The 27,181-nt window shown below is 47.2% G+C and overlaps 1 long non-coding RNA gene across 1 annotated transcript; it reads left to right on the top strand.

The window, feature by feature from the left end:
- The first annotated feature begins 16,267 nt into the window (after window positions 1-16,267).
- On the top strand, window positions 16,268-18,083 carry LOC147962885 (uncharacterized). Its single transcript, XR_015611735.1, has 3 exons — window positions 16,268-16,732; window positions 17,316-17,512; window positions 17,952-18,083. It is a non-coding gene; the product is annotated as an uncharacterized LOC147962885 (long non-coding RNA).
- Window positions 18,084-27,181: the final 9,098 nt, after the last annotated feature.

Consider the following 27,181-nt stretch of genomic DNA (forward strand, 5'->3'; position numbering starts at 1 on the left):
AGCCAAGTTCAGAGATAACAAGTTGAGCACTATAGCGTGAACCGACAACAAGTTGCAATCTGTGCCGAGATCGGAGACCTTTTTTTTTGAAAAAGAAAGGGGCTCGAGCCACCTTTATATTTCAAAGCAGGCTGCAGCCTGAGGACGTACAAACAAGGGCTTGTGGGGTGCACTTTAGTGCAAAACCACAAGGAAAAAACCTGACAGGAAGGGAGTTCTTAACACAGAAGAAGAAACAAGGAGAAAAGGAGAAGGAGAACTAGACGCCAGCTATACGACTATGTTGCTATAAGATTGCCCCAAAACTTGAGGTCCTCCTTGTCTTGCTGTTTTTTGGCTCTGTAGTACCAAAGGCGGATCAGTTCTGCGGCATAAAACCGTACATAAGCGTCTGTCCAAGATCGCGAGTTGAAAACATGGTCATTTCGGGCATGCCAGAGAGCGATGGCACAGGCGGCAAAAGCCACATTCCATTTGCACTTGAACTGAAGTTGATCAGTAGCTTGCCGAACGAAAGAGAGAATATCAGGTGGCCTGCCAGCAGTCGTTGCCAGCCGTAGGTGGTGCCAGAGAGTGGAGGCCGCCCGGCAATGCAGCAAAATGTGATGTATCGACTCCACTGCGAGGCAATGGTCACCACCGGAGCTAGCAGCAATGGCAGTCCAATTTTTCTTGATGATGTTGTCTCTGGTGTTGAGCCGGCCCCAAAAAGCTAACCAGAGGAAGGTTTTGTGCTTCAAAGGAATCAGAGTGTCCCAGATCAAGTCATGGAAGGCACAAGACACACCACAGAAGGTTAGGAGCCTGTAGAAGTAGCCCGTGCTAAGATGCTTCTCAGAGACCGACGGCAGTAACATCCTCTCCAGACTCAACCGGAGCTAGCGGAGCGAGCAACTGCTGCAGAAAAACAAGCTCGCGTTCAGCAGAGCGGGAGAGGTTGGGGTGGAGTTGCACTGACCAGGCACCATTTGAGTATTGAGAAAGCACAGAGCAGCAACGGTTCCTTGCAAAGGAGTAAAGAACAGGCATCAACAAGTATAGTCTGCCTGTCTCGACCCAAAGATCATGCCAGAAGGAGATGTGCTCGCCCGAACCGAGGATGCATCGCGAGGAGTTGATAATCATGGGGATGCAAGCCTTGAACCCACGCCACATAGCAGTATCCCGCCCAGAAGGCGCAAGGGGCAGGGTAGACTGACAGTGCTGCAGAGCAAACCATTGATAACAAGGGATGTTGGAGTGCTGCAGAATCCTGGAGAGAAATTTGCATAGCATGGCTTGGTTGTGAGCTTGCAGATTCCTCACACCGAGACCTCCATTCTGGCGGTGGAGAGTCACCTTGTCCCAGGCCACAAGGCATTGGCCCCCCTTCACTTTGTTCTGTCCTTGCCAGAGAAATGCACGCAACAGGCTTTTGAGAGAGCAAATCGACTCTTTAGGCCAAGGGAAGCATGTCATGAAGTATGTAGGAATGCCAGCCAGTACAGAGTTGACAAGGGTTAGCCTCCCACCAAGGGAAAGGAAAGTGTCCAACCAACCTGACAGCCGACGATCCACTTTGTGTATAACTGGTAGCAGCATCCCATGAGTGATCTTATTGAGAGACAGAGGCGGACCAAGGTACGTGCAGGGCGTGGAGGAGACAGGGCAACCAACCAAACTGGCAATCTCATCTGTGACGACTGCATCGACAACAACATGCACTAAGGTGCTCTTGTGGAAATTTATAGCCAGCCCTGAAAAGGCCGAGAAGGAGTTTAGAATGTCCTTTATGATCATGGCCTGCTGCAAGTCCCCCTTGAAGATGATCAAGGTGTTGTCAGCGTATTGCAGCACAGGAAAGAAGTGGTCTACGCCAAGCGGGTGCTGCAGAGACCCATTTTGGAAATGCAGATAGCATAGCCTTTGCAACACATCTGCCACCAACAGAAAGAGGTAAGGTGCCATAGAGTCACCCTGCCTAAAGCCACTCTTAATAGGAATGGGTGGGCCCAGCTCCCCGTTGATCATGACCCTTGAGCTACTAGAGGAGAGCAGGTTGTTGACCCAGTGCCTCCATGGTTGTGGAAAACCTCTTGCTACCATGACTTGGTTGAGACAGGCCCAGCTGACGCTGTCGAAGGCTTTGTGGAAATCCAACTTCAAAGCGATAACCGACAGATTTCTTTTGTGAGCACACTGAATTAATTCCGTGGCCAGCGCAAAATTTTCAACAATGGAGCGTCTTTTCAGAAACCCATACTGCAAGGAGTGCACGAGCTCGGGGATTTGTTTCTGCAACCGATTGGTCATGACCTTAGAAGCCAACTTTGGCAAGCTCTGAACGAGGGAAATGGGCCTGTAATCCTTTATGTCCAAGGGTGTGTCCTTTTTAGGCAGCAAGGTGGTGTATGCAGTATTGATACCGACAAGGTTGACACTGTTGCTATGCAGGTCCTTGAAGAAACTGAGAAGATCATCTTTGAGCAGGTTTTTGAAGACTTTGTAGAACTCGTTAGTGAACCCATCTGGTCCTGGGCTCCTGTTATTTGGAGCTTTGTTTATAGTTTCAACGATCTCAGCCCAGGAGAACGGGGCAGCAAGCCCGGAGAGGTCCATGGGAGTATACAAGGAGCTGAGGTTCACAGTTGGCATGGAGGAAGCTGACTGCCCCAGGATTGCAGCAAAAAACTCACTTGCAATATTAAGTTTCTGCTCGTTCTGGAAGTGTTCAACCCCGTTGTGGACGAGGACTCTGATCTTATTGCGACGTGCTTGGCAGTTTGCTGCAGCGTGGAAGAACTTACAATTCTCATCACCAGAGACGCACCACCTTACTTTGGCCCGGCGACGCCAAATCGCGGTCTGCCAAAGTATCAACTGCTCTGTTTTGGCTGATGCTGCTTCACGGAGGACAGCTTCCAGGCAGGACAGGTCTCTCCTTTCTTCCACTGCGTTGAGCAAGCAAACAACGTGCTTGTTGTTGTCAATAAGCACCCGGAGACTGGGCTTGCGCCTACTCCAGTGCCGCAGGGCAGCCCGCAGCCTACGCATCTTGTAGTTGATGCGTGTGGTCGAGGAAGAGAAATGCCGCAGGCCTCTATTCCAGCAACTGACGATGATATCCCTTGACTCTGCCATCTCCAACCAATGATTCTCCATGCAGAAAAACTTGCTCTTTGGGGTGTCAGCAGAGAACTGAAGCATGATTGGAGCATGATACGAGGTAGGGTAAGGCGGGCATGAGGCCGTGGTCTGCATGAACTTGAGGCCCCAAGCAGCATTGACAAGGACACGATCAAGGCGCACCAGCGTTGGGGAGTTGTGCTTGTTCGACCAAGTGAACAACTTATTGTCAACAGGGATGTCATCCAAGCCGTGCTCTCTGATCCAGGTGTTGAACTGCCCCATGGTAGTCCAACTCAGCTGACCCTTTGACTTCTCATGAGAGAAGCGATACATGTTAAAGTCTCCTAGGACTGCCCAAGGTGTGTCGTTATCAGCTGCCACTTCAGAGACTGCCTCGAAGAAAGCAGATCGCTCGGTGCTCAGGCAGGGTGCATACACAACAGAGAGAAGGAACTGGCAGCTGGATACGGCAGAAACCATCTTGATAGTGACGTGATATCTGTGCTCGATCACAACATGTCCAACAAACTTGGAGGAGTCCCACGCAACCAGAATGCCCCCTGAGGTGCCCTCAGAGAAAGTGACATCGTGATCTGTGAACTTGGCAGGAAGAAACGATCTCATCTTGAAAGGAGTAAGTGAAGCCAACTTTGTTTCCTGCAAGCATACGACAGTAGGACAGCAAGAAGTTATGGTGTCCCGGACAAGCGTGCACTTGTCGTCGTCACCGAGGCCACGTACATTCCAACTTAGTATCTTCATAGATAAACATAGTGCAAGCAAACCAAGGGGAAAATCGAGCAAGGCATAAGCATGTTACAGGAAAAACTGGAAAGGTAGCAAACATGATAGTCTTTGAATGAAAAGAACCAGACTCGATACATAAGTAGGTAGCACAGGTCGAAACAGGATGCAAAAGCTACTGCGAACACAGCCACCGCAGCCGCTACAGAGCTAAGACAGGGAGACGATACATGATCTAACAAGAGGGGGACATCAACAAGCAGAGAGCACAGCAAGGCCCAGGCCTCCAGCTGCGACCACTGCGACCAACTGAAAGTAGGTAAGCTAAGCATGGGGAGGGGTGAAAACGCGCACAGAGGATGCAGAGGATGCGCTTGCAGCCGGGGAGGCAGGAGCTTCGCCCACCACAGCTGCGTCCGCTCGGGCTTTGGCTTGGTCGAGGATGGCCGAGGCATTGAGGTCGCAGCCTTGGGCAATCTACTTGAGCTTGCTCCTTGTGAGCGGGGACGGAGTTGCGATCAGCGGCAGCTCCAGGAGGCCGGCCACGGCCACCGCCTTGGCCCGCGCCTTCTTGCGCCGAGAAGAAGATCCTCGATGCCGGGAGGGGCCGCTGCTGGAGCTAGAGCCGGACTCCATCGCCTTGCGCTTGGCGGCATGCTCCACCGGGCTCACCCGAACCCCGTCGTAGGCTTGCCGGATCTGCGGGCTGCAGCGCGGGGACGAGGCAGACGGCGGCGGCACGACCAAAGAGGCAGCCGCAGTAGCAGTCGATGCCGCCACCACAAGCGCGTCGGGCGCAGCAGAGTCGAACCCTCCGCACTCAACCATAGGCAGGTCCGACCCCCACGGATCCAGATTGAGATCCAGTAGGGTCGGCGCGCCTGGCTGGGCGGCAACAGAGTCCGGGGGGAGAAGCTGCAGCGCGACTTTGGACGCAATGAAATCAGCAGCTGCAGGCTCACGCGGTGGGTCGCGACAGCTGCAGAAGACAGAGGCCACATGTGGCGGGAGCGCCGTGCAAGCGCCATGGAGGAGATCAGAGGCAACTACAGGAGACGGCTGGACGGTGGGGAGGATCCCAGGTTCAGCCCTAGGGATATAGTGGAGGGGCCGGGTGCAGATGGGCCGGGTGGTAAGAATCTGGTGGGCTTGGAGGTGCGCCTGGGCTGGAAACTGGGCCGCAGGAGGCAGGGTGTTGGCGTCATTGGAGGAAAGCAGCGGGCCAGGCGCAGGGAGAATGCTTGCAGGCACATTGGGCTTGGGCGGGTAGCGGGCTTCAACAGAGGGGAGACAGGGCAGGGTACGCGGGCATAGCCCACCACCCACCTCCTTGGGCCAGAATTTAAAAAGCAGAGATCGGCAGCTTTCCCGCGCAAGCTCCTCCGAGAGGTAGTTGAATCAAGGAAAGAAGCCATCACCGACCGTCACTGGCCGCACTGGGATGATCCCGGCGATCGTCCGACAGTTGGTGAGCTCTAAGGTGAAGGAGAAGCAGAGCGTGTCAACGTCGAACGTTACCGCAGCCCGCGGGGTGCGCACGTCGGCCGCCAACAGCGAGGAGTGGAGGCAGAGGCGTAGCTCATCTTCATGCAGAATCTGAGCTGCGGATGGGGAGGAGAAAGTGGCACCTTTGATGAGCTTGGGCCTGGCGGAGAGCTTGAGCATGGCAATGCAGTCGTCCACCGAGGCTATGTGCGGGTGCAGAAAAGCATGGAAGGCGCGATCCGCCATGCCTTCCTCCGCCGCGAGGGGAGCAGAAGAGCGTGAGGGAGCGCGACCGCATCGCATCGGCCCGTGCCCAGCCCCTCCTCCTCTCCACGACGGGGCGGAGCAGTGGGAGCACCGAGCGATCGGGCGACGTCCCAAATCTCGTTGATGATCACTTCGGCGTAGGTACCATTGCCATCGACACGGTGGAAGGTGAGGTGGTGGGGGATGTGATGAAGCGCCTCCACCTTGACCAGGACGAAGATGCTCGAGAACTCACTGCCATGGAGGCAGGCGTGCTCGAGGCGGAACAGGTTGGCGAACCCAGCTACGCTCGCCGCCACCCCGCGGCGGCTCCACAACTCAAGGGGCATCTTCTCTAGGGACAAGCTCACAACATGGCGGTAGGCGAAGGAAAAGGAGTTGTCGCCGGCGTTATGAGGCAGGATCCAGACAATGCGATCCCCCAGGGCAAGAGGGCTAGCGCGCAGGGCGGCAACTTGCTCAGACTCCTGCTGGAAGACCACGAAAGCAGTCCCCACTGCAGCATCCGCGAACCGCACTGCTGTTATTCCTAATTGGTGCCGGAAGACACGCTTGAGCAATGGCAAGAATGCAGCTTTAGGTGGAGTGATGTTGACAAGGCAGACGAGAGAGTTTTGGTCAGGCACCATGGGGTAGTGCACGTCGAGGGAGGAGGGGCGGCCATGCACAACAGGCTCCATGGAAGGAGAGGGCGAGGTAGCGCAGCTAGGTGATAGAGCGAGGGCGCAGGAGGAGAGTGCGGGGGTGGGGAGAACGGGTGGACTCGAGCTGGTATTTAAGGCCGGGCAGGGACGGGTGGGAGAGGGGCGAAGGAAACAGAGATGGCACTGATAGCTTAGATGCCCCATGAGACGACACGTCCAGCAAACAGCCGGATCCCGGCAATTGCGGTGCCGGTGGCTGTAAGCGAGGCATCGGAAGCAGCGCCGGGACAGGTCCTTGGGCTTTCCAAATCAAAAAAGGCGATTTGGTGCAGTATCCGGGGTTGCAGGAGGCGGATACTCATTGGATAGCAACACCTCCTTGAAGGTGGGGGGGGGGGGGGGGGTAGGCATGGGCGTAGGTTGGAGAGGGAGGCGGGGGCGGCAGCCGAAGCATCGCCAGCAACCTCGGGGTAATCCGAGCGTTGAACGGCTGCGGGTTGGCTACCGCTAGGCGGCGCAGGAAAAATGCCAGGATTAGGGGAGGGAGGATCAGCAGGCCATTGATTGCAAGCATGCACACAACTACAAGCACTAGAGCACGCTCCATACGAGACGACGGCGGAATCGCCCGAAACCAGGCCATGCAGATCGTGTGCAATCGATGGACTGCCAACCTGGTGCGGATAAGACGCGCACGAGGGGTGAGGCCCAAGGACAGAAGGAAGGAGAGCGTTAACGTGCCAGGCCCGGACGCGGGCGCTGATGCGGCCGGGTTCAAAGGCACGACACACAGAAGGCTCCAGAGTGGAAAGCGACATCCTGACAGAGAGGAAGCCAGAGCTCCAGGGATCGCGGAGCATGATCTCCTTGGCGATGTTCTCATGTGCAACTTGGAATAGGAAAGTGCCACACTGGCGCGTTTGAACGCGGTAGCTGTTGGCCCATCCCCCAAACCAGCTGACAAGGATTGAAGCGAAGGCCTTGGGAGAGAGAAGCACACCGTCGGTGAGGATTGTGGCGAGCACGCCGGCGGGCCGGCAGCGCCCAGCGACAGCCTCCACCATGCCACACCCATATTTGGCCAACATAGCATCTTCGAACTCGGGACCATCCATGGACCAAGCCCAACGAGCAAGCCTGGAGAAAAACTAGGGCAGGGACGCGCAAGGAGGGCGGGAAGGATGAGAGTGGGGCACCAGGGAAGCAGAAAGGGTTGCAGCACCAAGCTTACCTACAGAAGAAACCAACCTGGAGCAAGAGGCCTTACCGGCGAGGACCGACGTGCAGTAGGAACGGGCACCAGAACTACGAGCTGCCCAGCGAGGTGGTCGTATGGCAGTGGTGCAGCGACGTCCAAAGGGACCGCAGCGGGCAGGAGAACAAACGAAGAGGGCTGGGAGGGTGGCCGCCAAGGCCGGGTGGCCAGAGGCGCGAGCAGGGAGACAACAGAGGCGGTGGTGGCCGCCGCGGCCGGAGGCGCGGGCGGAACGGCCGCGAAGGTGGCCGCCGTGGCCGGAGTGACCAGCGGCGCGGGAGCCCTACCTACCTAGCTCTCCACTGATCAGAGACCTACATCGTCCATTACAAGACTTGCATTGCGAGCAGCGAAACGTTATATGAGAGCTGCCCTGTGCTAATAGTGTCGATTTCTTTGCAAATTTCAGAGTCTCTGTCCACCTCTGCAACCACTCTTCAGTTGGCAAGATACAAAACGGAACCCTCTGGATTCTCTTCTAGGTGAATGCCAAATCCGTTGACCTTCGACTGTTACAAATACGCTACTACACATGTAGTACTGTCATCTCCCCACTCTACAAATGTTGTTTTCTCGCAGCATATCGACTTGGGAACTGCCTCATAAGTCTAGCATCTTTATGGCAGTACAAGTTAAACATTGGGTAGTGCTACTACAGGATTCAGTTTTTTTTTTCTTTTTGCGAATATACTACAGGATTTCAGGCTGAAGAGGACCATGAACTAAAGATGGTTGCTAGTACAAATTTTAGTGCAAGAGAATTAAAGAATGAAACATTATTGACATTACTTGAGAATCATAAAAAATGAAGACTGATACGCAAAATGCAGCTGACAAAGCTTGTACACTATTATATGCTCTGCTCTTCTCTAAGTAGAGTAGGGACAACCAACACATTAATCAGCATGAGTGAACATTATCACTAGTTCTCCGGACGCATGAAAGCTTACTGCCAATAGTATACAATATACAAAACACTAGTATTTGCAAAAGATAAAGCTTAGTGTCATTGACTTTTTGTTAGTCACAATTAACGTGGACCCTCTGAAAATAATTAGTGTCGTACAGACTAGGTGGACTCATGAACTTGCTAATCTCATCTCGCTGAATTAATTAACAGCTGTGGTTGCGGATCGGCAAATTGTTAGATTAATTAATCTACACTTTTCTTCCTTCTCAACTGAACCCCCGATCGATTTTGCGAAGAGCAACAACATGGGTGTAAGTGTAGCTACAAGTAGATAGACAACTTCAACTCTGCTCTCTTCTTTCTTGTGAGGTCATGGAAACGCCATCTGTCTGTGAGGGACCAGCATTCTTTTCTTCTGAATCTGCCAGTTCCATCGGTGTAACCTGAATATACATTCAGTGCACATCCGTATGTACAACCGCAAGACTTCAAGAGAAGCAAGCTCAAATTCAACACATCACCCGGTTCATTTAAAATCGAAGAACATCCACAACTGACTTTGCTCATATAAGAGGGGTCACCAGCCTAGTTTTTTTTTTCCAAGCAAATTCAAATATCACCAGGACATTTAGTGGTTCCCAGCTGACATTAATTAACTAGCGCCATATGTTGCACCTACGAAAAGCCGGTGATAGATAGACGATGTCGGTTTCTTACCCAGTGTGAAAGGAACGATGTATAGCAGGGCCGGCTGGCCATACCCATCCACAAGGTTCAGCGCCATGTACGTGGTAAGAAGCTCTAGCAAGTTAAACAGAAGAAAAACATAAAGCTCCCATTATATATGAACCGGATATCAGTTTACCAGTAACATCATACAGAAGCATATATCTGCAGCGAAATTAAATGAAAACTAGTACTCCCCCCATCCCAAAATAAGTGTCTCAATCTTAGTACAACTTTGCACTAGAGTTAGTACAAAGTTGAGACACTTATTTTGGGACGGAGGGAGTAGATGCATAAGCAATGCACACTGTTCTAAAAAATAAAAAATCTCACACGCCTGCTCTTGTTCACATGCAAACAAACCTCAGAGCACATGCAACTGCAATCCTGGGAAGAAGGATTGTGTCCTAAGCCTTAGTTCTAGTACTAGTCTGAATTGTCGCGTCTGATCTTATCCTCAAGCAGCAGGACACGCCTTCTACAACTTAAGGGACACATATCTGAATTTCCATCCAGGTGAGCCAAATCAGTTGATTGACTGTCGCAAACACTCGACCCTGTCATCTCTGTTCTTCTCTAAATTGCCCCAGAAAATACACCATGATGACAATATCATCCACGGCGCGCTTAGCGCTAACTGCTGCTATAGCTGAATGAACGAATCATGCCCAAGCACCTGTGATTTATAAACATACAACACCCACTCACTGAAAGAATATATGGAAATCACATAAAAGCTTACTACCTCTGTGCAGCTACATTACAACACCCAATTGAAAGAATATATGGAAACGACCAACACCCACTCACTGACTAAAGTTCTTAGCCTATGTGCAGCTACATTATTAATTGTTCTCTCAACACATCAAAACTTACCGCCAATGATATACGATACACGACACTTGTCTTGCCAATGATGTGACCAATCCTACACAACACTTGTCTTTTTCCGCGATCCATCTTTTCATTCATGTGGCAGCACCAATTTGGCTGCATAGTCAGGGCCTGCGCAGAAAGGGAATACATGAGAGCGAGTCCTAATAGGTAATGTTCTGCTTAGCAATTGCTAATAAAATAGGTGCATGTATAGATCAGATTAGTTTCTTTCCAAGTCAATTTAATATATATCGCCAAGGGATTTAATAATGGTTTCAACTGACATTAATTAATTAGTGTCATGTATAGCAACTCAGAAGAGAACTGCCACTAGAAGCACTCAAGCACAATTCATAATAGGAGAGGTAAATGAATACCAGGCTAATTAGGTGGAGAAAACGGCCTGATCTGATGTCCGCAGCTAGCTATCATGCACTTTCCCTTTTTCCTGGCCAGCTTTTTGCCGCTGGTGTTCGTCTTGTTCCTTGTTTTCATCTCCTGAACCGGGTGCAACTGTTGCTACTTATTGTTCCTCCTCTGCAACCATTGTGTGGACTAACGTCCCAACTGATGAAATTAATAAGATGGAACAAATAGGATAGGATGGAACAAAAATGAAATGAACAAATACAACATTGTCTGGGTATTGTTGTTTTACCTCGAGATTCGATCAGCCGCCCCTCACCCCGATGGCGTCCTCATCTTCTACCTGCAGCACTTGCTCAATGTAATTATCCTCCCGATCACTCGGCATGCCTACACCCTCCTCCTCCATGTCTATCACTATGTTATGCAACATGCAGCATGTGCTCACTGTCCAGTACATCTCAAGTTGATTATTTGGATGCCACCCTTCTCCCTCCAGTCACTTCCACGTTTCTTTTAGCCTTGTTAGCGGCCTCATATCAACAACTATAGCTGCAGAATGTCTCCTGTTGAACTCAACTTTGGCGTCTGAGAATGAGAGGCCATTATCCAACCGGTAAGGTGTGGGGAGCCCGGGGCAGAGAGGGTATCCTACATCACCAATTATGTATTACTAACTTCTGATCCCGCACTTGATGATACATTCAGCTTTCTATCATTCAGCCGAACACCCTCCACGCAGGACTCGGCCACATAAGCGTCGTGAAAAAATCTTGATTGGTTCATGGTACCTCGCGTCCGCAATGAAATGCCCGTGAACCTCATATCCGCATCAACCACGGCATGCATTAGCATGCCATCATTTTCCTCAATCTCATGGTTTTGTGATCCAAATTTGATGTGAGTTGTATGTACAACACCGCAGTAGTTTGGGAGGCCATGGATCTTGTCAAACTTGCGCTCGATCTTATCCACTTGAGCAGAGCCTGGCAAACTGATGTGGTGCATTGCTCGCCCTTCCACAGCCTTAACAAAGTTCTGAGTTAACAGCGAAACCGTTGACCCATCCACACCAAATGATGATCCTATAATCTCTGGTGTCTCACCTGAGTTCAACATTCTCATAGCAATGGCTACATCATCATGGAAAGACAACACTCTGTCATCAATGAAGGTGCGACGTTTTACCATCATATCTTTGGAAAGGGGCACCTTCACCAAGCTACAGATGTAACTAAAGGTACTTCTTCTCATTTTGTACAAAGACTCAAATCCTTGTGTGAATACCATAGAAGGCGATAAAGTTTCTGCATGGCAAGGAAAGTACAAAACTGGTTATACATAATCTTAAGCCAAGAACAAACATATTACTCTTGATTTGTTTAACTTGAGGTAATTGATCTACAGAACAAGTAGAAAAACAAATCCTTAGCAACATGAGGGGGTGCAACGAAATCAGAGAGTGGCCTTAAACAATGCTCACGGTTGTGGCTAAGACATAATTTGCATGTCTAGTACAACCATGTCTACATGTCCTCCGAGATGCCTTAATCATGTGAAACAAAAAAGTATGGAATATATGCAGTCTTCATGCAGCATAATATTAGGTGCTCCCATTAGGAAAAATTACATGATAAATGCATTTTAAAATACATGATTTTATCTATATGTGCCTATTTTATAGGGACCATACAAAATATTATTTTCATGAGACTTTATGCACGCACGTTTATTGCCCTGATATGCCCGCAAATGTTTTAGATTTATTTTAACAATTTAAGAGCATCTACAGGCGGACTTGCCAAATCCGCCCCCTATATGTTGTGGAAGTGCCCGGACACGCACGGGTGCATCCGGACGGCCCCTCATATCTCGTGTCCGGCATCCTCATATTTCAAATTCGGAATCTCATAAACATGCAAATCCATGCATCGTCCATCTTACACGCCAATTTCACACATAAATAAAAAATATTGATGGCGAAATATAGTTCTTACATAAAATATATTTTAAGTGCACAACTCCAACATTAGCCCTTTGATTTTCAGTGTGGGTCCACATGTGCTCCACAAGATCGTTGAGTAGCTGCATGTGCATCTGATGATCTCAAAGATTCTGATGCATCTGCATAAAGTTCATTAGCTGATTTGCATCTTGATCTTTCAGAATTTGAACTTGTTCTCCGGGCGCTTCAAAATCATTGGTTTGACCAACACCATCATCCTCATCGTCGACAATCATATTGTGCAAAAGAACACAATATGTCATCAGCTGCCACAAAATGTCTGATTTCCACATAATTGCAGCTCCACGAACAATTGCTCTTGCATGCTCATGAGCATGATAATGTCCACTTCGTCTGATTCTTACAGATCAAAGAACTCACGTTGCATCATTTGATCAAGCTCCGTCGGTCCATACTCCTCGTCTGACGAAGCATCATAATTCATCGTTTTCCCTACAAGTAATTCACAAAAAATGGGCCAGACAATGTGGCGAACACATAGAGCGCAAGGGGCAGCCCAAGAGTTGTCGGATATACCGAGGTGCCGTCTATGCCAGCAACGACGCCCCGGCGGCGAGAACGGGAGAGAGGACCGTTGTGCCGGTGCTGGCGGCGCAGAGGCTCGAAACGGTTGCGGAGCGCGTGCGGCGGCAGATCAGCTGCGAGTCGTCCGTCGTGAAGGAGGAAGAAGAGAGGAGAGAGCAAATGGATCCGGTAGGTCGAAGGATGGATTTGAAGCAATTTGGGTTGAGGTAGGGTTGTCGGGCCAGACATGGCAGACACATCCGGGCGTGCCCGGACACCCCTATTTGCGCCCCAGATTTGGGTTGGATATGAGAGGTATCGGTCAGTCCGGGCGTTTGTGGTCCATTTGAGAAGTTCGTCTGGACCGCTTTTATGTGACCGGTGACCGACAGGTCCATTCGTTCGGACGTTTATGACGGATTTGGGGCGCCCGGCTGTAGATGCTCTAAGATGCGTTGATTGGGTAGTGGGCCGGAGCATATGCTCTACGAGCCAAACTAGATTTCTGCGAATGGGACGGCTATTGTTGGCCTTCTTGGACGGCTTGACCTGAAGCTAGCTTTTGGAAGAGACAACTAGCTATCAGGCACGTATGAACAAGTCAGGATTCAGTATCTTGGCCCCATTCCATATGCAACGTTTCTAGCTGAATTTCCTACAGGCAATCAGCTCGAAGGTGGTGCGTCGTTGTCAAGTCATGCACTCCACATTCTGGTACGTACTTCAGTCCACTTCATTACTCCAAGTAGGAGTACTACTTGCTAGTAGTGGACCAGAGACTAGACTAGTACTACTACGTGCTAGTAGACCAGAGACTAGTACGTGCTAGTATAATAGCATCCTTAGCAGTCACTGTAAAAGTCGGACCCGAAAAACATGTTTACAGTTCGCTGCAGATCAGATTTGCGGGTGATTATGAAACTGTAAAATTTGAAAGGAAAAATTACGGGAGAAACTTACAACGATATTCATCATACATAGTTGATCGTCATACTACATCACAGATAGTTGTTCATCATACTACATCATAGTACTACATAGGAGGATCTGCGTATCCGAGCCTAGGCTACCAAAATCTCCAAGAAGGGGAAGTAACGCAGAAAAAGCTGTGAAGTTAGGCAACGCAAAACTCTCTCTCGCTCGCAAGTTCTTCCTCCTCTCTCACTCACGCTCGATCCGGCAACGACAGCTTGGTCATGTTGGTCGGAAATGGCAGACGGAGAAGACAGTGGAGCGAGCAGCTTATCTCTATTCCTCCACAAGCATCATAAGCTAGTCCGCGTACTGGTCTTTCCATGCATACTTTTCCTATGCTGAAAGTTATGATTCCAACATTGTACCCTGCACAGAACGGCAGAAGGGGTAAAGGAACAAGCCATGCGCTATCACTTAATTTAGGTTTAATACCAAGTTCCAGTATAAAAGCATAGTAGATCAGGTACACAATCATGCACCCTGTTGAGAACAGATTGAGTGTCCAAATCATGCATGCTAGCTAGTGGAAGCAATGCAAATATTTAATGATGCTATTAGTGTGAGCCCTGTTGAGAACCTCTGTCCTCAAGGCTTGGTTCTGTTCTGATATAGTGGACTCAAGGGCTCAAGGCACCAACAAAATTCAGCCAACTTGAGACAAATTCAGAGACGATAACAAGTTGAGTGCCATAGCATGAACTGACGACAAGCTGCAGTCTTAGCCATTACAAGACTTGCACCTGCACTAAACTGTCGATTTCTTTGGAAGTTTCAGAGTTTCAGCTCCTGACTCTGTGCACCTCCGCAATCACTCTGCATGCAGTTGGCAAGGTACAGAACGGAACCCCGAGATGGCTTGTCTTCCATCCAGGTGAATGCCAAATCTGTGAGTTGACTTTCCACTGTCACAAAACAGCCCACTCCACATTGCTCTTCTCTGAATTTCCTTCCTAACAGCTGCTGCAACCGAATCCAAATGAATTATGACTTGCAGGGCATATGCCGCGTGACAGAGAAAAGACCATCGTGTAATCACTACATATACTAAGCTCCCACAAAATGGGAGCGTTTGGTGTGTCGGGGCTGCTTAGGCGGTAAGTGGGCTCAGTTTTGGTGATAGTCGGTTCTAAATGGGCTTGTTAAGGTCATTGGTGGCCTGTGTGAGGGAAAATATTCTGTAGAGCATAGGCTTTGGATCTCAAAGCAATGTTAGAGGGTAAGGATAAGGGGTGTCCAGAAACCTGAGCTCTAAAAATCCGCGCCGTCCCGTTGCCACGCCCGCGTTTGCGCGGATGGCCGTGTCTGCGGCCACCTCCAGCAGCGGAGTCAGGTGCAGGCTGGCGAGGCAGCGAGCTGGTCGAGCGCCCCGCGTAGAGCGCGTCAGCAGCCTACTGGCGCGCAGACTGCTCGGCGCGTGCTAGGGTTTTGAACCTGCCCTATATTCAGTGCGATGATTCATGGGGTAAGGTGATTACAGCACAGGTCGATAAAGAGGCGACCTTGGTATATATAGTTTGACCACATTGGCGGTTTTCTGCGAGTGAAGGTGTTAGTTGATGTGAACAAAAAGCTGAGAAGGTAGATTGTCATTGATTCGGCAAGGAGAAAGAAACAATATCCATACGTTATTCAACATGAAAATGTCCCACACTTTCGTTTCTCCTGTGACCAGCTTAGACACTCTGATCCGTATTGCCCAACACCGGGCACGCATGATGCAAAAGGCGAACTGGCCTTTGGTCCGAAGTTGAGGGTCCCTGAAGAACGGAAGAAGGTTGTTTCGGGAGAGAATGCAAGCAAGAACCCCAGTAATGTTCTAGATGGTGGCACCAAGGTGAATTCTCCCAGGAAGAACTCACAAAATAAAAGAAATGAGGCCAAAGCAAGTGTACGGCCGGATTTGTCCTCCCCGTCTCCTGTTGACAGCAGACGACGAAGTCTATCAGAATAATAATCCGGTTTGTTCTAAGGAGTTGGGGGATGTCAATGGGATTGCGACAGAAGGTGATTTCGAGAGGAACCCGAAGAATAAAAGACCGACGCCTGAAAACTTGACAGCGGCTGCGAGGTAGGCTTGCCCATCCTAATGGACTGCATGAGCTGGAACTGCTGAGGGCTTGGGATCCTATCGACAGATCGAGAGCTTCCCAAGATTGTGAATCAGGAAGGCCTCTCCCTTCTCTTTGTTATGGAAACCAAGAATAGGGGGGGAAGAGTAGAGAGTTTTGTAAAACTTCTTAGGGTTTGCAAGGTGTTTTGCCATTGATATAGAGTGTATATCCGCTCTAGATATGGAGTGTATATAAGGACGTATAGGTGCCCGGTCAGTGACCAGGAGTGTATATAAGGACGTATAGGTGCCCGGTCAGTGACCAGGTCGTTCGCCCGGAACTACAGAGGATATTTGGGTCGAAAAGATCATGCTATCTCAATGGTAGGCATGAAGTAGCCCTGCTGTCCCTCCCGCTAGGGTTCCTCCTCCGCCACCGCCGGCTGCCGGCGGGTGCACGCCTCGACCCGTCCTCCCCCCTCCCCCTCCCGGTCCCACCCTTGCGCCGCCTCCCCGGGTGGTGGCCGGGGCGGCGTGCTCCTTCCTCTCCCTCTCGGTGTCCCAATTTGTTGCTCTCCTCCGCCGCAGCCAGCGGACGCCCCCGGCGCTGGCCCGGGTGGTGTCGGCGGCGGCGGGTACTCCTGTCCCCCCGCGCGCGGCTCTCCTTCCCGGGGCAGAGGTCGGCGGCGGTGCTACTCGGTTGGGTGACGGACCGGCGACCCGGCGACGGTCGCCGGCGGCTAGCGAAGTGGCGGTGCTACCTCTTGGCAGCGGGGCGGCCGTGAGGTGGCCGGCGGCGCGCCCCCGACCCAAATCTGGCCCTTGCGGGGCCCATCTGGATTCTAGCGGGTTGTCCATTGGCGTGGCCGCGACGTCTTCGGCGTGGTGCGGAGGAGGAGGAGCTCAGGTTGGAGGTGGTGGTGCCGGCGGCGTGCCTTCTGCAGCGCGACGATGGGAGCTTTACGAGCTTCTGAGGTCTCGGCTGGGCCTGTGGGCCTGGTATGCTCCTGATGCCGCGCTTCGGAGTATAGGAGCTTGGTGGAGAAACCTCGGTGGGCGCGGCGGTCGCGAAGCTTCTTCGTTTTTGTTGATCCGCCGGTGTCGGCATTCGTTTCTTTTCTTTTGCTCTCTCGTTTCTTTTTGGCGTGCCTGTGCTGCTTCCGCCCCAGCATCTATCTGATTTTATCGGTGATGGTTTGCTTTGTAATACAAGGCGGGGGAAAACCCCATTTCGTCAAGTAGCCCTGCCGTACTGGTTAGCTCGCGCTTGCACGGCACCGAACGCCATTTTTCTTTCCTATTGTATTTTCTAACCCACCGCTGACAAGTGGGACCCATATGTCATAGATAGATTATTCCACTTGTAGTAAGCTAGCAAGGCTGACGGAATACGAGCGGGATGGAAAGTGCATCGTATACTTGAGTGGAAGGCGAGAGCAGCGGCCAAGTCAAGGGGACTAGACGAGGAATCGCAGATCCAGATCATGGACGCCAACTGCCGGCCCGACCTTGCCGCCGGCGCTGATTGGCGAGCCGAGCTCCAGCCCAGAGGGCGCAGCAGGATCGTCCATATGATGTATGTATGTTGGGATTCACTCTAATTCATTCGATTTGATTTCATCTTATTTGCCCTTCCACGGTTCCACCCAATTTTCGGGTTTCCTTCCACACAATACAACCGAAATAAAGAAGAATTTCCGTCAGCTTTTTCATCCATCCATCTCATATTTAGCTTCCACCCAGTTCTGATTCGTCGTCGTCGATCGATCTAGCTCCCAGCTCCCTTCGATTCTTATTAATATTAAAAAAGAAATGCAACTTGTGGGGCGCCTGCTAGGCTTTGAATCCAGCTTCATTTACTGAACAATTTAACACAAGTTTACTGGCAAATTTCTCATGGCTGGTAAACCATTCATGTTTACTGGCAGATCTACCCTCGTTGGCTGCTCCTCTGCCTACTCGTTCCGCTTTTCATCTCAGATCCAACTTATTCCCATTTTGCATTATGCGTGTAGAATGGAAGCTATGAAGAATTTTCTGCGAGTATGTAAGCCAGAGGAACTGAACCAACTTCGAGAAATCGCTGGGGGATTTGAAAAGAGGGCCTATACTGCAGCAACCAATCAGGTAATTTAACCGATATATCTTCGGAGCAGAGCACACATTACTAATTATTACGGGTTTTCTTTTTTGTCAAACAGGGTTTATATATGGGCTAATGAAGTAATGCTAGAGCTCCAATTGTTGTACTAGAAGATTTTTTACATCATGTTCTAGTACCTTTAGTAGTTTCCCACTTTTTTTGTTGTGAAACCTCGGCTGGCTTTTTTTTGCTCCCCAGCTGCCAAAGTTTTCTTTACCCACTCTTGTGAACATATCCCGATTTTTCTCTTGCTTGGGAACAAACGGAGTTTTTCTGTGCTGCCTGGAGTTGAACCGGGGCAATGGCTGTTCCAAACGTCCACACTCAAACCATCTGGAGCACTCCCAGTTATTTTAGCATTTTCACACTTAGTATACATACAAAATCTAAGTTAATAAGCTATTATATTTGTACTGTTATGTTACATAAAATGCTGATCGAGGTCTTGGTTATCATCTATCCCATATTGATTCTTGCTGCGTTGTACCTTAACTGTCTAAAGTTTGTTATTCTTCCGATTCATGTTTCTATGCCATGTGTCAGTGCATCCGAATTTGTTATAGATGAAATAAAACTATCTTCTGTTAATAGAATAGTAGTACTACCCCCATGGGATACGCAATGGTATACAACCATTTATCTCAGACCAAAAATCTACTCTAGTCTGGTAAAAAAAATCAAATGTATTTATTTCGTTGCGGTGTAGCATATCACTATTCCCATTTTGAATTTCTGTTCGTCTAGCTTATCTGTGGCAAACCTAGGTGCAGGGTGCAGCCTGCAACTCTTCATCATTTTGCCTAACTCACTTATGGTGAATACTTGTTTATTTGATAAAGTTGGGGCCACACTGCCACTATTTTGATTTGGATTTTCTGTTATTTGAGGCAGTTTGCTTTTCTTCTGACATGACTTTCTTTGAATTCAAATGGTAAACACTGAAACACCTCCTCAGCCGCGCTAAACAGCTAATCACACAAGAGTTGTTGGTTGCAAGCCACTATTAGTAATTTGGTATAGAACTTTACATCATTTGTTGGCTTTTGATCGCTAGTTCAATTTACCAGATAGCAGCAGGACATACACGCACGTGCAAAGCTAGCTAACAGTCACCTTGATTGATGAACAGTACCCAGCACATGCACGTCTAGCCGCATGCTCCTCGTACGTGACCTTGGAGCTAGCGATCGATTCACTTCGGCGTCGTCGGCGGAACTGGTGCGTAAACTTGGCGAAAGCAAACAGGAAAAACGGATCGGTAGACTCTGTTGATGGCCACAGGCTGGTTCTTAACAGGGGGCGTACATGTATATATAGCTAGTTACATGACCGAGACGTGTAGGAAATCTAATCCTAGTAGGACTATTAAACCTAATTGGACTAGGACACATGCACGTTTCCGAGCAAGTTAAGTCGTGCTTAATTCTAACATCATTTTCTTTTGTATTACTCAGTCTAATTATTTACCAATTAATGCATTGGTAAACATAGTTTTTTTGAGAAAAACAAGAGCATTAATTGGGTGCTTTTTCAAACTAAAAAAAATATTCCACCACTCATCATCTACCTTGGTTGGTGAGATTTTTGAATTGAGCCTTATAAACCGGAAAGGAGGGAGTAGATACCTACCTAGCTGGGTCTTCCGGTTGCACTGGACAAGGTAACATATCCAGAAGCAATTACCCCTTAAAAAAATCCAGAAGCAATTAACGCTAATGACTGCTGCAATTGAATAGTGCCGGTAATATAAATTATTTTCTCCACCGCATAATAGCTTGTCGCCAATAATATAAATTACATATTACTTGTCTTTCACATAAATTACACATTCCGCTAGGGCCTTTTCAGTGAGCGAGTAGAACCAATCGTTCCTCCACTCCAACTGTTATGTCAAAGCCGTGTGGAGCGGGCATGTTTTTTCCATTCTTATTTTGTTTTCTTCTTTGGCTGTGTGCATCCTGAATGTCTTCCTGTTGGTGCAGAGGTTGAGTGTAATTGGTATCTTCATGATATTAATATACACTAGTAGAAACATGACTTTTAGTACTGGTTCGTAAGGACCTTTAATACCGGTTCTGAAACCGGTACTAAAGAGTGGGGACTAAAGGTCCCCCCCTTTAGTCCCGGTTCAACACGAACCGGGACCAAAAGCCCACCACGTGGCACGAGACGCGCCGTGGTCTGGGAGACCTTTAGTCCCGGTTGGTAAGGATTTTTTTTGAAATAAAGCAAAAACAGCCCGCCTATTGGGCCGGCACGGCCTGCATACGACTAACCCAATCTCTAGTTGGGCCAGGATGTAGGCCCGTACGGCCCAATAGGCCCCACAGGGCAGAAGACTTGCAATAGGCCCACAAAGGCCTGCTTAGAGAGGAGCTCGACACGGTAGCCGCGGCGGGGCTTATAAACCGGTGCGAGCTCCTCTCAACTAGCGAGGTGGGACTAAACATTGTGCACTGCGGGTGGCAGCGCACCACCTTTAGTACGGGTTGGTGGCTCCAACCGGTACTAAAGGGGGGGGGTCTTTAATACCGGTTGGAGCCACCAACCCGTACTAAAGGCCACCACCTCTTTAGTATCGGTTCGTGGCATGAACCGGTATTAAAGACCCCCCTTTAGTACCGGTTGGAGCCACCAACCCGTACTAAAGGCCACCACCTCTTTAGTACCGGTTCGTGGCACGAACCGGTACTAAAGGTTCGCCACGAACCGGTACTAATGAGCGCCGCCCGCCTGGCCATTGAAACCGGCACTAATGGTCACATTAGTACCGGTTCAATTGTAAACCGGGACTAATGAGTTTCACATTAGACCCTTTTTCTATTAGTGATATTCCTTTTTTAAAAAAAATGTTACTAATTTTGAAGACCAATGTAGTACAAGTGCAGGTTCCATTGCATAGATTGGGGAATTGGTAGGCCTCTTTCACGGCGGTTGGGAAGTGCACCACAGCTCTGAAGAAAACTGAACTTGTGAAGTTCATTTTTGGATTACTTGGATGTTGATTTGTCCTTTGATGTAGAACAAAATTATGTATGTATACTATACCTTATTCGTTCGATCCGTTTATACATGATATAATCGATGTCTACCTTAGATGGCTTCTTCTGAATATATGGCCGATGTCTACGAAATTGAATTGCTGAAGAAAACTGACAGCATGCATGATCCGATGTAAAAGAATTCAGAAAGGTAACATATATATCTACAAACAGAAACAGTACTCCTTGACTGTTTTGGAAGAAGACGAGGTCGGGCCACCGGGATTTGGGGGTGGCGTCGAGGTCGTGTAGCGGGTGCAGACGAGGATGGGCCCGGCCGGCTCTGCCGGAGAAGGGAGAGCAGCGCCTGTCCGACTCTACCGCCGCCCACCACCACCGCCGTGGCCATCACCGCTGCTGAAATGCGGGAGGCGGCCGCCCTGCTGCCCCTGGAGGAGGAGTAGGAGAGGTGACGGCGAGGAAGACGGCGGCTTTGAGGCCCATCGGTTCCGTTCCGGCAGACGGGGATGAGGTGGGCCTCGCGGCGCATGATGATGATACCTGATGGGCCTCTCTCTTTTCTCATTTTTTCTTTCATTATTTTCTTGTAGTACTATTCTTTCTCTTTTCTTTTTTTCCTACTCCCTGCCTCCGTCCACAACTACTTGTCGCCTCAAACGGATGTATCTAGCACTGAAATACGTCTACAACTCTACATACATCAGTTTAAGCGACAAGAGGAATACTTAGATACTAAGAAAAAAATTGACGGACTTCCGTAGCATGGGCTAAAATACAAATTAATTATTTCAAAACACTGGCAGCTGCTACTATCCAATAGTGCCAAAACACCTATCATAAACATACAGCACTTGCTGCCATTATATATGTTTGCTGAATCTTCAGTTACAGCAACATACCAAGGAATCAGGATACTTATTAATCTTCAGTTCTTCAGCAACTAAGCATCTTCTCAAAGATATAAATCACAAATAGTTTTTACGTAGAACCCATGCAACTGTACATAGTAAAGAAGTAGAGAGATATACTTGTAGTGTACCTTGTTAGTAAAGAAGTACTCCCTCCGTAAACTAATATTGTAAAATTGGAGTAATTTGTGAGACAATATGTATGACAGGTTGATTGACTTGGACATGTTGTTTATATAATTTTTAGATTCAAAGGGGATACCCACTATTTGAGGATTAGTGTAAATTCTTATTATGGTGATTTAGCTAAGGATTGGTATAATTTCGATGGTGGCATGGTTGTTTGGCGTAGTTTTGCACTTAGTTTTGCTGGCCCATCAGTGCTTCTATCGCCGAATTATTTCCTTTGCACCAATTCTGCAGACTCATTTTATACTATTTTCCTTTTCCCGTTTCCATTGTTTGTTTTCTTACTTCTTTCTTTTGCTCCTTTTCCCCCCTTTATTACCTTTTTCATTAGTAAAAACACATTTGTCTTTGTGTTTTATATGAGTATTTGTGAAAAAGAACACAACGGACATGTCGTAAAGCCTGGTGAATAATTTTTAAATACACATTGAACGAGTTTTTAAGCAGGTGAACGTTTATTTAATACACGCTGAACATTACTTTAATGCATGGTGAATATTTTTTCAGCCCGGTGAACATGCTGAACTTTTTTTGAACGAAAAACATGTTTTAATATATGGTGAATACTTTTTAAAACACAGTGGTCATATTTAGTAGATGGTGGACAATACATGCTGAGCAATTTTTACAACAGGGTGAACATTTATTTAATCCTGGTGAATATTTTCTAATACATGGTGAACATTTTTTTGAACTCGTCAGGCTTTTTTGGTACACTATGAACATGCTTAAGCCTACCAAGATTCATTAAAACATGGTGAACATTGTTTTGAACACGGTGGGCTTTTTCTTAGTACATGATAATCATCTTGAAATACACGCTGAACATATTTTTACAAAAGTGTGCATGCATATTTATGTGAATATTCACATTTTTTAAAAAATATTCATATTTTTAAAAATTCACATATTTTTAGAAATGTTCATGTAGTGTTAAAAAAATGTTTTCTGAACTATTATTATTTTTCAAATTTTATCTCTGAAAAATCATGTTTTGTACGAAATATAAAAATCAAAACCATAGGAGCGCTCCGCAAAGAAAACAGGACGACATGGAATTGGCATTCGACCCATTAACGTGCCCTGATCGTTGAGCTCCATATAACGCAGTGAGCATCATATAAGAGCACTCACGAATTTATGGAGACCTGTGTGCATGGGCCGTCATATGACGATCCATGGCAAAAACAAATGAGCAGGGCGTTAGGGTCAAGTACGTTTTTACGTTTTTAAATAGTTAAATAATTGAAAACCTACTCCCTCCGTTCATAAATATTGTAATATGGGCTTCATACGGATTGAAATGAGTGAACAAACACACTAAAATATGTCTATACACATCCGATTCAGAAAAAGTTAAAACATCTTATATTTATGAATGGAGGGAGATTAAAAAATAGAAAATAGATTGAAAAATTGTTTTGTATGGGTTTAAAATATTTTATTTCATATTGAAAAATAAATAGTATATTAAGAAATGTTCACCATACATTTAATAACAGTTAATCATATATGAAAATCTTGCCATAAATTAATAAAAGCTCACTATGTATAAGAAATTTACCATATAACAAATAAATCTTAAATGTGTATTTAAAAAATGTTCATCTTATATTAGAATTATAGTATAAAAATATAAAAAATAACAGAAAAACCATATCTAGAAGAAAAAACCCATAAAAACGAAATGAAAAATATCAGTATGTTATGTATTCAAAAGTTCACTTTTCTTAATTTTAAAGTTTTGCCTCTTCATTTATTTCGAACAGCACATCGTCTACAGTCGTACCTGGAACCTGTGGAGTTTCTTTCGGATCGCAGCGGAGGTTGCTTTGTCCTTTGGTGTAGAATATGGAGGTTACCTATCTATAAATTATTCGATTGACCCATTTATACTCAGTAGAATAGATTTCTACTTGAGTGGGCTACTTGTGTGGATACGGTTTTTACATTCTCAACTGTTGGAGATTGCTCATTCTCAGCTGCATGCTGATATGTTTTGTGTGGTCAGATGTCTTCTCCATGCAGTATCGTGCCTGAACTTGTGCAGTAGTACCTTCTGTTGAATCACAGTGGAGGTTGCTTTGTAGTCCTTTGCTTTTTCTGAACCTTGTAATCGGGCCTGGTCTTGTTGTTCAGGCTTCTTTCCATGAATGGAGCCGGCCGGGGGAGATCTCCCTGTTATTATTCGTGAAAAAGAAAAGACATTTCTTTTATGAAAAGTGGTTTTCAATTATGTCAAGCTAATAAGCAGCAACTGCAGAGAAATCACCCTTCCCATACACCCGGGTTTAAGGCATTAATATATATTTTTCACTTCCCATGTATATATATACAGCACAGTGGAAGCACAAGCTGCAAAAACATGTGGTAAGCAGGATGGATGTCACAAAGCCAACCATGGTAGGGGGTGGAGTGGCAACCGCCCTGCACGTCAAATGATATGGACCGCCTTGAGGGAATAAATCTCTATACCAATTCAAAGATAGATATATTTTTTTCTTTCTGAATTCAGTTTTGTCAGAGTATGGTCCATAACAAAACATGGCCTTGATCGATTGCTTATCGCTGCCACTATAATGTCAGTGTAAATAAACCCCGTTGAATTGAATCTCCAAGGTTATGTTTTTTCACCTTGTTTGTTAAAGCAATTTTCTCACCAGATATTAATCCCAGTGAAGCTTCTCCAGTCCACCCTCAACAAATGTGCAGGCTAAAATGATTTTTTTTCGAGTGCTGTTGAACCATAAGCCCTACTATCATGTAGACTAGGAACAACCAACACATTTCACATCACTAACATATCCGAGAAGCTGGTCCATGGCTGGATTTTGACTCTAGTGTCTCGCCGTGCATACTTTTGACTCTAGCGATGTACATTGGCTAGATCGGTCTTTTGATTGCATTGGCTAGAGCATGCACTTCTACATGGTATCAGAGCCAAGAGGTCTTGAGTTCAAGACCCGGCCGGCGCAATTAAATTGCAGCCCACTTTCGGTCCACGTTTAACTTGGTATCAGAGATAAGGTCTTGAGTTCAAGTCCTGGTTTGTGCAATTTATTTAAAAATTGCTGATAGCCCCCCTTTGTGTCCACGTAGAGGCCTCTTGAGTCATACGTGAGTTCTGCATGAAGCTTAACATACAAGAAGTAGGTATGTTTCAGGTACAAAAATCATGTTAGTATCGGAACTCAAGTTTCAGGTGCATCACTTTGATCCACTGCATTGAGGAATAACTTGGATATATATAAGCAGCCACGTGTTTCGTTTTTATAAACGCTTGTAAAAGTTTCAGAGTCTTGAGAGTTTCAGAGTCTTGAAAGGTGGCCATCTATATATATCCACGTACCTCTACAATCGCTATATATGCAGTTGTCAAGGTACAAAACAGAACCCTGGCTTCTCTGAATCTGTTGACCTTCCTTCCTTGGACTGTGACAAAACACTAGTACGCGATATATACTATTGTCATCTTCTCTGAATTTCATTCCTAACAGCAGCTGCTGCCCAAACACCTGTCATGCATAAAACAGCATACAAGACTCACTCACCTCTCACCATGTTTGCAACATATAGTACTATACTATGAATTGTTTTCTCAACACAAAAAAGCTTGTTACCGATAATATGAAATACGCAGCATATCAAGATTTTTCACTTTCCATGTAGAGTAGAATTCGCAGCTGCCTCATAAGCCCAGGACCTTTATGCCAGCATAACAAAATTCAGCCAACTTCAGACAAATTCAGAGACTTCAGACAAATTCAGAGACGATAACAAGTTGAGTGCCATAGCTTCGGAAGACTTGCACCTGCACTAAAGGGTCCCTTTCTTGGGAGTTTCAGCTCCTGACGGGCAGCCACCTTTACGAACAATCAGTCTGCAGTTAGCAAGCTACAAAATGGAAGCCTGGCTTCTCTTCCATCCAGGCGAATGCCAAATCTGTTGACCTTGGTTGGACTGTCACAAAACACCACTACACGATACTAGTGTCATCTCCCCCACTCCGCATTGCTCTTCTCTCAACTTCATTTCTAACAGCTGCTGCAACCGAGTCCAAATGAATGAATAATCTAGATAGATTTTTCACATTCCATGTAGAGTAGAATTCGCAGCTGCCTCATAAGTCATAACTCATAAATCATAAGGCTAGCACAGTTGAAACATTGGGTAGTGCTACGACAGGATTCAGTCAGACTGGAGATGAAAATGAACTCAAGATGGCTCCTATACATGTTAGCGTACATCCATCCAGTTGACATCTCCAGAATGCACAAGCTTAACGTTTTTTGTTTTTTTTTTTTGTTGAAAGGCACGAGCTTAACGCTGTTAGTAACTCAACTCTGATAAATCATAACTCTGATAAACCTGATTGATTGTGCGAAGAAGAAGAACATGCAACTTCAACTCTGCTCTCTCCTTTCTTGTGAGATCATGGCAATGGCAGTTCTTCTTCTTCTGAATGAATGAATAAATGAATGAATGAAGTGTTTCGATGCAAATTCTATAGAAGACCGCTAGCAAAGGAAGATGTGTTTCTATTCTTTCTGAATGCAGCTCCATGGGTGTAAACTGAAGATACGCTCAGTCCATATCCATCATGTCTGACTTGCAGAGAAGCAAGATGCCAACTTAATTTGGCAACATCACCCAAAAATAAACTATCATCCATGATTATGTATGTAGTGGTGAAACAGGGCATATGCCGTGATAGAGAAAACACCATCGTATAATAACAACAAGGAAAAAAAAGACCTGATGCACACTACTGTATACATACTGAAACAAGTGTTTGTGAAATTCTTTCATCAGGTTACAGCAACCAACTCAAAGAATATAAACAAAACACAAGCGCTCTCTCCGCGCGGCCACACTATTAACTCTTCTCTCCTGAAGGCACACATCACTTGTCTTAACCAAAGGTATGGAGGAAAAGAAACAAATTCGCCGATCCAACTTTGAGTTTAGTGGTGTAGGTAGCCGCGCCCCTTCCGCCGTTGGCG

Source organism: Triticum urartu, chromosome 7A, assembly GCF_056163025.1.
Source record: "Triticum urartu cultivar PI428250 chromosome 7A, HENAU_Tu73, whole genome shotgun sequence".
Classification (NCBI taxonomy): domain Eukaryota; kingdom Viridiplantae; phylum Streptophyta; class Magnoliopsida; order Poales; family Poaceae; genus Triticum; species Triticum urartu.